An 11,513-nucleotide genomic window follows, 5' to 3' on the forward strand; every position below is an offset into this window, starting at 1 on the left:
CTGTGATAAAAGCTGTTGGGGATAACAGGATTTCATGGGAGCACGTCACCCAGTAGAAATCTGGAGGCTCAGCAATATCTTGTTAGAGAAAGTAGAAGTCTAATTTGAAGTCTGAAGGATCAAATGAACCCTGAGGTGGGGTGAAAGGGGAGTGACTCATTGGAGGGTAGAGCAGCCTGGTTATAAAGTGAAGGGTACAGTAGATGATAGGGTAGTGCTGTAGGCAAAAGATTCAGCGAAATGCACTAACACAACAGGAACTAAGTGCAAGAGATGAGACATCTGGAATCAAATAATTCAGGGTCTGAAAAGCTAAGTTGAAATATTTAGACTTCAGTTAAGAGCAATGGAGAGCTACTGAAGAGGATTTTAGGAGAGTGGTGATGCGATAGGATTTGTGTTTTAGGAAAATCACTTTGACAGGTGTGTGTGTGTGTAACAGACAGGAGGAAGGCAAGACAGAGAGAAGGAAAGCAAAATAACCCTGGTCTTGCTGAAGATGGAATGATAGGGAAGGAAGAAATCTCAAGTTTACACAGGAAGCGGGACATCCTATTGTCTGGCAGTGGATGGCAGAGACAAGAATGTACAGAGATACTCAAGTCAATACCTGAGGGCCTCTATCTTCTCAACAAAGAGTTATTATAATACACCAAGAGAGTTAAGTGTTAAATAAAGTTAAAAGACGAGGTAGATTAGAAAATGTGGGTTTGAAGCAAGAGCAGTCTTCAAAGCTGTTGTATTTTTTCCAACAGTTCACTTAGTTGCACAGGTATCTAAGATGAAAAGGGTGACTCTGTACTTGATTTAGAATTGTGTTCTACAAGTGGAGGACAGAAGAGGTCGAAGACGTAGGGGATTGATAGGTGTATGGTTCTCATGACAACCTGTGCCAGGAACAAACTCAAATACATGGCGGGGCTGGAGATAAAAGCAAGTTAGCAGCGTGAAGCTACGTTAAGATTTCATAGTGATTAAGGACGGCTCTGCCTAGTTGTACTGCCATCTGGCACCCTTCACATAGATGGAGAAATGGGTAGTTTATGGTCCCTGAACTCCTGAGCACTACAATATAAACTCAGTAGAGATGTGAGAGCAAAAGCGATTGCTGATGAGTGGGGTGAGGTATGTGGAGAAAGTTGTAGCAGGGGTAAGTAGAAAATGGAAATAATTACAGGTACCACTAAGTGAGAGCATGTGAGAATCAGAATGATTATATAGTTTTGAATAAAGATGAAGGAATTAGAGTCTGATTTTTTTGATCTGATGGCATTTCTAGATGACAAATCCATGATATTTTCATGGGAATGGAGGGCTGAACTGAGTGTATAATCTGTGCATCTGTAAGTGCATGAGTGGATGGGTGGGTGGGGTTCTCAGGGAAGATCAAAACCTAAGCATTTGAGATTTTCTGTGTGGGTGTGGATGTGTCTAGATAGTGTTTTATAAAATTTGTACTTTTGCAAATGTAGAGGAATAGGAATCAGATTTTCTAAACACCACCCAGGGAAGGCAGGTGTATTTCTCTCTGTGTGTGATATTCCTCCAATGAACTAATAAGATTCTGTGGCCTCCGACTGCAAATCAAATTTTCTGTAGGTCCCCTCTCTGGAATAGCTGTTTGGGCCATTTGCATAAAGAGGTAGTTATCCGTCAAAGAAGAGGACAATTTTGTGTTAATAAAGGATTGTTTCTATCAAGTTAAAATAAAAATGTTAAGAACCATAAATGTGGACGGTTGTATGGACAGCCTGTATGAGGAGTGATGTCACAGAACATGGTGTCTGGGTATCGCAAAAGGCAACACAAATCCTTAACCAGAGAGCAGTTACCAGGAAAACAGTAGGCGGCAGCTATGAGGGAAAGTAGTGTGTTGTGCGGGATAGCACGTGTGGTCTGAAACCCGTGATTAGGAAGTGAGAGAAAGCCTTTCCTAACTTTGGATCCTGTGATAAATAATTAGTTAACGATGAGTATAAGAGTGTTTACTGTTGCATAAAGTTTCAAAATATTCCTTGTGAAGGACTGAGAGGGAGGAAAGCAGAAGCAGGGAGAGATGAAGCAAAGAAACACGGGAGAATAAAAAGGACAGGCAATAACTCCAGAGCCTAGAAGTTTCAGTAGTGACCAGGGATTAAAGGAACAGGAGATGTGATGTAATTAGATTAAACGCAATCAGAAAATAGTGTTTGAAGTTAGTCAAACAAAGGAATTAAGGGAGTTCCGTCAAAGAGAATGTTTTACTTGGTAACTCGCTATTCTAGCAACATACCAGCACACCAGAGAAACTTGAAAGACTGTTCTCAAAACACAGAGGAGAGTCTGACATTGCTTTCACATTACTTAGAAAACATAAATTAAATTTAACTGGACCCATTATGAAACCACACTGAATTCCATCATCAATAAGGAAAGACCTATTACTAGTGTAACCAAACAATAATTTTCCTGACTTCCTCATTTTTTCCTGCTTTTTTATGGCCATGGAGAAACTAGAGGAATATTTAAGAATGTTGGAATTTGGGCAAAGTGAGGGAAAACTGCAGTCCTGGTCTCAGACTCCGTTTCAGCTTCCCACCATTTGCTCTGTTCTCTCTCTCTCTGTAAATAAAGAGTGAAAAAGAAAGCAGAATGAAGTGTTTTATTAGGGAAGTTATGTCTTCTTTTCCATCCCTATTCTCCTTATTCAGTAATTCTGAAGAATCAATAGAAGGAACGAAAATCAGCCTGTGATCTGTTCTTAAAGACCCCTAGAATGTGAAAAACAACCTATTTGAGTGAATTTTAATAATTTTTTGCTAATAAATATTTAACCATAAGCTGGGGATGCTTAAAGGAAAGATAATATGAAAAAAGATTCTTACTGTTATTATTTTTATTGCCTAGTATGCGTCCCTGGCTCCCAGTTGTCTTAAGGGTGGTAAGGCTGGGAAGCAGACTGCAGCCAGGACCAACTCCAAGAAAGAAGTGTGCTAAGTAGAATTTAGTCCTGAGCACACAGCACCACTAGCTGGAAGGATGCTGTAGGGCAATGACACATTCAGTTTATCTTGATTACCTGTCTTGAGAAGCATAATTTTCACTAAAATTTGCTTTATTCTGAAATTAAGTTTTGTAGTAAGCGTACATGTATATGGGTATCCTTGTGAGTATGGGAACATTGAAGGTAGTTCTACCGTATATCTTGCAAGTCAAATTTTTAATGACATTATCACAAAGCAAGAATACCTTCCCCCCTTCTAATGGTGGCTACGTTTTGCCATTAAATTAAAACATTGCATTTGATTATGTAGAACAACAATGTCTGTCAGTGGCTCTTTTTTTTTTCATTAAACATCTTTTGTAAATTGACCTTTCTTTTTTTTTTGGCCGCGCTGGGTCTCGGTTGCTGCGCCCGGGCTTTCTCTAGTTGTGGTGAGCGGGGGCTACTCTTCCTTGTGGAGAGTGGGCTTCTCATTGCGGTGGCTCCTCTTGTTGCGGAGCATGGGCTCTAGGCACGCAGGCTTCAGTAGTTGCAGCACGTGGGATCAGTAGTTGTGGCGCAAGTGCTTAATTGCCCCGCAGCATATGAGATCTTCCCCGGACCAGGGATCGAACCTGTGTCCCCTGCATTGGCAGGTGGATTCTTAACCACTGGACCACCAGGGAAGTCCTAAATTGATCTTTATACAATGAGAATAGCAATGGCACACAATTCTGCCTTTCAATGCTAGAAGCTTTTGTCCATTGAAGCAATTATAATGAGAGCATTTTAAGAGTTAAAAATCACTTTAAGCTGTAATAGAGTAATATTTAAGGAACTTCTAATGTGTAAGTAGGTGCTGAACTATATATTTGGGTTACAACTTTTAATCTAATGATTATATATATATATATATATATAGTTTAATAAACATTACTTAAACTCTTCAGTCTAGAAGAGGTCTCCTTTATCTAATTTCCTCTTCTGGGATTCATAAGAGACTAAACAAGTAATTCTCACAATTACTAACATTCTCAGACTAGGAAATCCAACAAGCTCTCAGGGTAGCCGATTTCAGTGTTTAACAGCATGTGTATTGAGTATTTCTGTATTTTCTTTAGTCAGCGTGTTTAACTAAATCTGTATCTTGTTGCTTATTTCACTATGGATGTTGTGAATAACAAGACAGACAAATAAAGGCAACTCCATCTTTCCTTCACACTGAACTTCACACTTGCTGTGTCTCATTAAATTCTTTGTAATGATTCTTTGTCATTTGAGATTTCCTTCTCTAAAGAGGCTCCATTATACCTAAGAAAGATTTAAGTAAAACAAATGGAATGGAATGGTACACATAGATAAGAAGCTCGCGTATAACTAATTTTTCTCTCTTCATCAAATAGTGGATCCTAGTACTTCAAAATAAGATAGAATTGCAAGAGGATGAGACTCATCATAATATTTATATCCCATTTTGTTTTCTTATATAGACCCAATAAATATCATCTTATGCCTTATCCTGTCATCATGATTTACATATCATGTATGAAATATTTTTCCTAGTGTCTCATGTAAAATAATAAACACTCTGGAATTTTGATTGAAAACAACTGAACAAAAAGTTAACAGTGTTATATTTTTGTTTTTATATGTTTTCAGGAGAAAATTTTAAAGTACTGTATTACAGATTATGAAGTATTTCCCTAAACCATCAGTCTATTACTTGGTACCAGTTGCAGTTTAAAAACACTAAGCCAAGAAACAGCCATTCATAAACTTTACTTATTGTAAGATCAAGTGTATACATAATGTTCTAGGCAAATTTGCCATAAGAGTGAGCTTAAACCAGTTCAGATCTACTGGCAGAATAACTAGGTAGTCACTTCAGTCAGTCATAGTTATGCCATTTCCCCCACAAACTGGAATAGTACTAGGACCAGAGAACTCCACGTACCTGGGGTGGGGAGTGGGAATAGGAGAAAACCAGAAGGAGAAAAAAACTGAAGGACAGTTAACTTTTGTACTCCATCACATTTTCACTACCCTTTACCTCTCCAGCTTCCACCACCCCACTTTACGAGTCAGCAGACAATAAAATACAGCCAGAAAAATGTTATTTTAATTATCTGATCTATTAAGACCAAAAATTATTTTATTTTTATATAAATAAATATATATAGCTTGTAATTTCAGAACTAGAGAAATTAATATAGTGAAATTGTCATAGGGTATTTATTTTTAAATATTTTTCTCAGTGGAAGAGGATACATGATTAAGAACAATATATATGTTCAAATATTCAGTTAAATGGATTATAACCTATCTAACCAATTGGGAAGGATTTCTCCCAGTGACTGACTGTGTGTCCTCAGGCATGTTACATAAATTTCTGTACCTAAATTTCCTCATCTATAAAATGAAGATATTAATATTTCATAGTTTTTGAGAAATGTTATATAGTTTTTGTAAAGTCAATTCACAAATTTAGAATAATATTTGTTCTGCAATAAGAACTCAGTAGGATTAACTGTTACTATTATAATCTATTCCTTTGAGATTCACAATTCTACAAGTATCCTTAAATTGTCTAATGATACTGTGATGCCATTATTTCAATGGGTTCAGACTTTCTCGGTCAATAAAATATTTCCTCATTTGGAAACCTATCTCACTATTTTAATATCCATTTTAAATTATTTTTGTATATAAAAATTTGTTTTGTGTTCCCAATCTGTGGCATGCTTATCCACACAGCTGCCGTCTTGGAGTCATAGTGGTTATGTTGATAGCTAGTGCTATTTTTATGCTCTTTGGACTGTCTATATTTTTGTCCAACCTAAAGATTTTTTGTTGATAGCAATACAACAACCTATGTCAGGGTCCATATTTTGAATACAACCCACAAATAAACTTATTTGAACTAGAGACCAGCTCACTGGTTTAATGAACTAGATTTTCACTGAAGAAATTGTTACTGACCTCAGATTTGGCTGCTCACCACTCAAAAGCCAATACTCAAGAGACAGCTGTTGGTTGGAAAAGGAAAGTTTGCTCATTCAGGAGACCAGCAACCTGGGGAGAAGGTGGACTCATGTCCAAGAACCAACTCCAGTGATTCTGCTTGGCCACGAACGTTTTTTAAGGGAAAAGTGGGGAATAATCTTAGTTAATTATTGAGGTAGGGGACCAGATTCTTTGCCATCTTCACTTGTGCGCAGGTTTGTTGACTTCTTGTGATCTTTCTTTAGATGCTATCTTGTTCACACAGTCTGCCCATGGGATTACTGAAGGGAAACTGGGGAAGAGATCTAGCCACCCATTAACTGTTTATTCTTCATTCCTACTTCTTCAACCTAAGAAAAGAATCAACAGGTTAGACAAGGCATTGTGTGATCAAAAGATTTCAGAGGTATGCTTAGGTTGGAGATTAGTGAAGCATGGGGGTACTTGGTGTAAATGTTAAGTTAAAATATAGCTTTGCTAAAGTGACAGAACAAAGGGCCTCCTGCAAAGAGTTGCTTCCTGCAAAGAGCTGCTGACAAAATCTGAGTTCCCAAATATGAGTCTTGTTTCTTCCAATCAACCTCATTCTAACTGTCACCTACCCCCACTTTAGTCTTTCTCGAAGTGGCTCAGCCGACCAACGGATGTCTGGTGGTACTCAGTGAACTTGGAGGGAAAGTGATGCATACCCGAGAGGCCTAGGAGTCCTCCCAAGTGTACTTGCTTTCACATAAAGCATATAAGCTACTAAGAACTCATGGAAACAGCTGCGTGCCTCCCTTTCTGCACGGCTACTAGGGTCCTAACCTGGAGGCAAGTTTTCACGTTGAGATTCCCTTTAGCTCTAGAGCTTGTCAGGCGGACCACAACTGCAGCCACGGAAGCATCTGGTTCAGACAGAACAGACTCATACTTTTCCGTTCAACATTCTTACAGGGTTGACAGGCCTGTCAAGAGCAGGGAATGTCAGGTAGCTTCAAGGCAGCATGAATGCAGCCTTCAAAATGGGAAAGCAAGGCTAGTTCCAGCAGGCCCCCTTTTCAATGGGCACACTCAGGATACACCCCTGTGGTTTCTACCAAGTCTAAAGACACACAGGTTACCCTGTGTTTCCTCCCCTGAATCAACTTCTCGAAGTAGGGTGTTCTGCATCAAGCGAACTGCCTCAACCAAGGAACGCCGCAGCTGCTCCTCTGGGCCTGTGGCTATTCCAAAGCCTGCAGTGTCACAGGAAGAGCGGGACTTACTTAAATGGCAGTAAGAACGCATGCCGACTATCTCTGGGAGGCACGGTGACTTCAGGCAGGAGCTCCTAGATGGAATGCGAAGCCGAGGGTTACTCAGAGTTCAGCTCAGACCAGGGCAATGCGTCAGACTTCGACGCCATGAGGGACGTGCCACAACGGTGTTCGTGAACGTGTGCGAGTGCTGAGGAAATTAAGCTGCTCCCAAAGAGAGTGCAGTGCGTTTCCCTACGCTCGGCATACACAGAGGGGCTCTAAAGGGCTACGGGCCCGGATGTTGCTTAGCAGACCCAGGTGGACCTGGGGGTACTCAGGGTTCCTGCCGGGAACAGGGTGCCCACGCTAGCCTCCTAGGTGTCCAGGAAACTGTGCTGCCGTGGAAGTTACCCAGAGCAGAGGCCACCGCCTCACGGAAACTGCTGCACGTCTCCGCTTCTGCACGGCAGGTCAGGGCCTTACTTCCAGGCATCTGTTCATGCTGGGTGTGCCGTTAGCGACACCGCATGGTGAGATGCTGACTTTCTCCTCAGGCAGAGTGACTTCGGGTACGGGGTCCTCGAAGTATTCAAAGCACACTCTTTTCTCATGGCAGCTCACACAAGGGCCATGACAAAGTCGGACTCACCGGAAATGTCCTGAGGCTGTTCCAGGACTCTGGATATGTAGCTCTCCTCAAGGAACGTACAGTGTGTTGCCCATCTCTCGACCGGCACAGAGGGCCTCCGAGGCATCAGCCAACGGGTCTCGAAGTGGCTCAGCCGGCCCACGGGGGCTGGAGGTACTCAGTGAACTTGGAGGGAAAGTGATGCATACCCGAGAGGCCTAGGAGTCCTCCAAAGTGTACTTGCTTTCACATCAAGCATATAAGCGACTAAGAACTCATGGAAACAGCTGCCCGCTTCCCTTTCTGCACGGCTACGAGGGGCCTAACCTGGAGGCCAGTTTCCACGTTGAGATTCCCTTTAGCTCTAGAGCTTGTCAGGCGGACCACAACTGCAGCCACGGAAGCATCTGGTTCAGACAGAACAGACTCATACTTTTCCGTTCAACATTCTTACAGGGTTGACAGGCCTGTCAAGAGCAGGGAATGTCAGGTAGCTTCAAGGCAGCATGAATGCAGCCCTCAAAATGGGAAAGCAAGGCTAGTTCCAGCAGGCCCCTGTTTCCATGGGCACACGCAGCATACACCCCTGTGGTTTCTACCAAGTCTAAAGACACACAGGTTACCCTGTGTTTCCTCCCCTGAATCAACTTCTCGAAGTAGGGTGTTCTGCATCAAGCGAACTGCCTCAACCAAGGAACGCCGCAGCTGCTCCTCTGGGCCTGTGGCTATTCCAAAGCCTGCAGTGTCACAGGAAGAGCTGGACTTACTTAAATGGCAGTAAGAACGCACGCACACTATCTCTGAGAGGAACGGTGATTTCAGGCAGGAGCTCCTAGATGGAATGCGAAGCCGAGAGTTACTCTGAGTTCAGCTCAGACTCGGGCAATGCGTCAGACTTCGACGCCATGAGGGACGTGCCACAATGGTGTTCGTGAACGTGTGCGAGTGCTGAGGAAATTAAGCTGCTCCCAAATGGAGTGCAGTGCGTTTCTCTACGCTCGGCATACACAGAGGGGCTCTAAAGGTCTACTGGCCGGATGTTGCTTAGCAGACCAGGTGGGCCTGGGGGTACTCAGGGTTCCTGCCGGGAGCAGGGTGCCCACGCTAGCCTCCTAGGTGTCCAGAAAAGTGTGCTGCCGTGGAAGTTACGCAGAGCAGAGGCCACCGCCTTATGGAAACTGCTGCACGCCTCCGCTTCTGCACGGCAGGTCAGGGCCTTACTTCCAGGCATCTGTTCATGCTGGGTGTGCCGTTAGCGACACCGCATGGTGAGATGCTGACTTTCTCCTCAGGCAGAGTGACTTCGGGTACGAGGTCCTCGAAGTATTCAAAGCACACTCTTTTCTCATGGCAGCTCACACAGGGCCATGACAAAGTCGGACTCACCGGAAATGTTGTCCTGAGGCTGTTCCAGGACTCTGGACATGTAGCTCTCCTCAAGGAACGTACAGTGTGTTGCCCATCATTCGGCCGGCACAGAGGGACTCCGAGGGATCAAACAACGGGTCTCGAAGTGGCTCAGCCGACCCACGGGGGTCTGGTGGTACTCAGTGAACTTGGAGGGAAAGTGATGCATACCCGAGAGGCCTAGGAGTCCTCCAAAGTGTACTTGCTTTCACATCAAGCATATAAGCGACTAAGAACTCATGGAAACAGCTGCCCGCTTCCCTTTCTGCACGGCTACGAGGGGCCTAACCTGGAGGCCAGTTTTCACGTTGAGATTCCCTATAGCGCTAGAGCTTGTCAGGCGGACCGCAACCGCGGCCGCAGAAGCACCTGGTTTAGACAGAACAGACTCATAATTTTCCCAGAAGCATTCTTACAGGGTTTTCAGGCCTGTCAAGAACAGGGAATGTCAGGTAGCTTCAAGGCAGCATGAATGCAGCCTTCAAAATGGGAAAGCAAGGCTAGTTCTAGCAGGCCCCCGTTTCCATGGGCACACTCAGCATACAACCCTGTGGTTTCTACCAAGTCTAAAGACACACAGGTTACCCTGTGTTTCCTCCCCTGAATCAACTTCTCGAAGTAGGGTGTTCTGCATCAAGCGAACTGCCTCAACCAAGGAACGCCGCAGCTGCTCCTCTGGGCCTGTGGCTATCCAAAAGCCTGCAGTGTCACAGGAAGAGCAGGACTTACTTAAATGGCAGTAAGAACGCACGCACACTATCTCTGGGAGGCACGGTGATTTCAGGCAGGAGCCCCTAGATGGAATGCGAAGCCGAGAGTTACTCTGAGTTCAGCTCAGACACGGGCAATGCGTCAGACTTCGACGCCATGAGGGACGTGCCACAATGGTGTTCGAGAACGTTTGCGAGTGCTGAGGAAATTAAGCTGCTCCCAAATGGAGTGCAGTGCGTTTCCCTACGCTCGGCATACACAGAGGGGCTCTAAAGGGCTACGGGCCTGGATGTTGCTTAGCAGACTCAGGTAGGCCTGGGGGTATTCAGTGTTCCTGCCGGGAGCAGGGTGCCCACGCTAGCCTCCTAGGTGTCCAGGAAACAGAGCTGCCGTGGAAGTTACCCAGAGCAGAGGCCACCGCCTCACGGAAACTGCTGCACGTCTCCGCTTCTGCACGGCAGGTCAGGGCCTTACTTCCAGGCATCTGTTCATGCTGGGTGTGCCGTTAGCAACACCGCATGGTGAGATGCTGACTTTCTCCTCAGGCAGAGTGACTTCGGGTACGGGGTCCTCGAAGTATTCAAAGCACACTCTTTTCTCATGGCAGCTCACACAAGGGCCATGACAAAGTCGGACTCACCGGAAATGTTGTCCTGAGGCTGTTCCAGGACTCTGGATATGTAGCTCTCCTCAAGGAACGTACAGTGTGTTGCCCATCTCTCGACCGGCACAGAGGGCCTCCGAGGCATCAGCCAACGGGTCTCGAAGTGGCTCAGCCGGCCCACGGGGGCTGGAGGTACTCAGTGAACTTGGAGGGAAAGTGATGCATACCCGAGAGGCCTAGGAGTCCTCCAAAGTGTACTTGCTTTCTCATCAAGCATATAAGCGACTAAGAACTCATGGAAACAGCTGCCCGCTTCCCTTTCTGCACGGCTACGAGGGGCCTAACCTGGAGGCCAGTTTTCACGTTGAGATTCCCTTTAGCTCTAGAGCTTGTCAGGCGGACCACAACTGCAGCCACGGAAGCATCTGGTTCAGACAGAACAGACTCATACTTTTCCGTTCAACATTCTTACAGGGTTGACAGGCCTGTCAAGAGCAGGGAATGTCAGGTAGCTTCAAGGCAGCATGAATGCAGCCTTCAAAATGGGAAAGCAAGGCTAGTTCCAGCAGGCCCCTGTTTCCATGGGCACACGCAGCATACACCCCTGTGGTTTCTACCAAGTCTAAAGACACAGATTACCCTATGTTTCCTCCCCTGAATCAACTTCTCGAAGTAGGGTGTTCTGCATCAAGCGAACTGCCTCAACCAAGGAACGCCGCAGCTGCTCCTCTGGGCCTGTGGCTATTCCAAAGCCTGCAGTGTCACAGGAAGAGCTGGACTTACTTAAATGGCAGTAAGAACGCACGCACACTATCTCTGGGAGGAACGGTGATTTCAGGCAGGAGCTCCTAGATGGAATGCGAAGCCGAGAGTTACTCTGAGTTCAGCTCAGACTCGGGCAATGCGTCAGACTTCGACGCCATGAGGGACGTGCCACAATGGTGTTCGTGAACGTGTGCGAGTGCTGAGGAAATTAAG

Source organism: Orcinus orca, chromosome 17 (assembly GCF_937001465.1).
Source record: "Orcinus orca chromosome 17, mOrcOrc1.1, whole genome shotgun sequence".
Taxonomy (NCBI): domain Eukaryota; kingdom Metazoa; phylum Chordata; class Mammalia; order Artiodactyla; family Delphinidae; genus Orcinus; species Orcinus orca.